At 64.0% G+C, this 600-nt stretch overlaps 3 non-coding genes across 3 annotated transcripts; all 3 read left to right on the forward strand.

Annotated features, from left to right (window-relative positions):
• The first annotated feature begins 4 nt into the window (after positions 1-4).
• Positions 5-77, forward strand: TRNAK-UUU. Its single transcript has one exon. It is a non-coding gene; the product is annotated as a tRNA-Lys (tRNA).
• A 96-nt stretch (positions 78-173) lies between these two features.
• Positions 174-245, forward strand: TRNAE-CUC. Its single transcript has one exon. It is a non-coding gene; the product is annotated as a tRNA-Glu (tRNA).
• A 167-nt stretch (positions 246-412) lies between these two features.
• On the forward strand, positions 413-575 carry LOC113344485. The gene has a single exon (XR_003357838.1). It is a non-coding gene; the product is annotated as a U1 spliceosomal RNA (small nuclear RNA).
• The last annotated feature ends 25 nt before the right edge of the window (positions 576-600 follow it).

A 600-nucleotide genomic window follows, 5' to 3' on the forward strand; every position in this document is an offset into this window, starting at 1 on the left:
ACGAGCCCGGTTAGCTCAGTCGGTAGAGCATGGGACTTTTAATCCCAGGGTCGTGGGTTCAAGTCCCACATCGGGCGGACACTCTGTTTTGCTCCCCGGCTCCCCGGCGTGGGCGCCCGGCACCCGCCTGACGACGGCCCACCTCACCCTCCCACGCGTCCAACGCCGCGTTCTCCGGTATGGTCTAGTGGCTAGGATACCTGGCTCTCACCCAGGAGGCTCGGGTTCGATTCCCGGTACCGGAACTGCCTGCATTTTTTGGGCACGCACCCGCCCACGCACCACCCGCTACCGACTGGTGGCGAAAGCCGACGACAGGTGGCGCCCACGCTATTGCCGCGGGACGCCGCCACCCGCGGATCACACCCACCCACGACCCGGCCGGAGTGTGGCGGACGACCCACAGCGCGTCATACTTACCTGGCGCAGGGGTTAACCGTGATCACGAAGGCGGTTCCCTCAGGGCGAGACGGCGTCATTGCACTCCGACGCTGTTGACCTCTGCGAGTATCTCAAATGCAGATACCTCGGGCGTGTAATTTTTGATAGTCGGGCTAGCGTTCGCGCTGGCCCGGTGCCAAAATCGCCCTTCTTTACGTC

This window comes from Papaver somniferum, unplaced genomic scaffold (assembly GCF_003573695.1).
Source record: "Papaver somniferum cultivar HN1 unplaced genomic scaffold, ASM357369v1 unplaced-scaffold_7630, whole genome shotgun sequence".
Classification (NCBI taxonomy): Eukaryota; Viridiplantae; Streptophyta; class Magnoliopsida; order Ranunculales; family Papaveraceae; genus Papaver; species Papaver somniferum.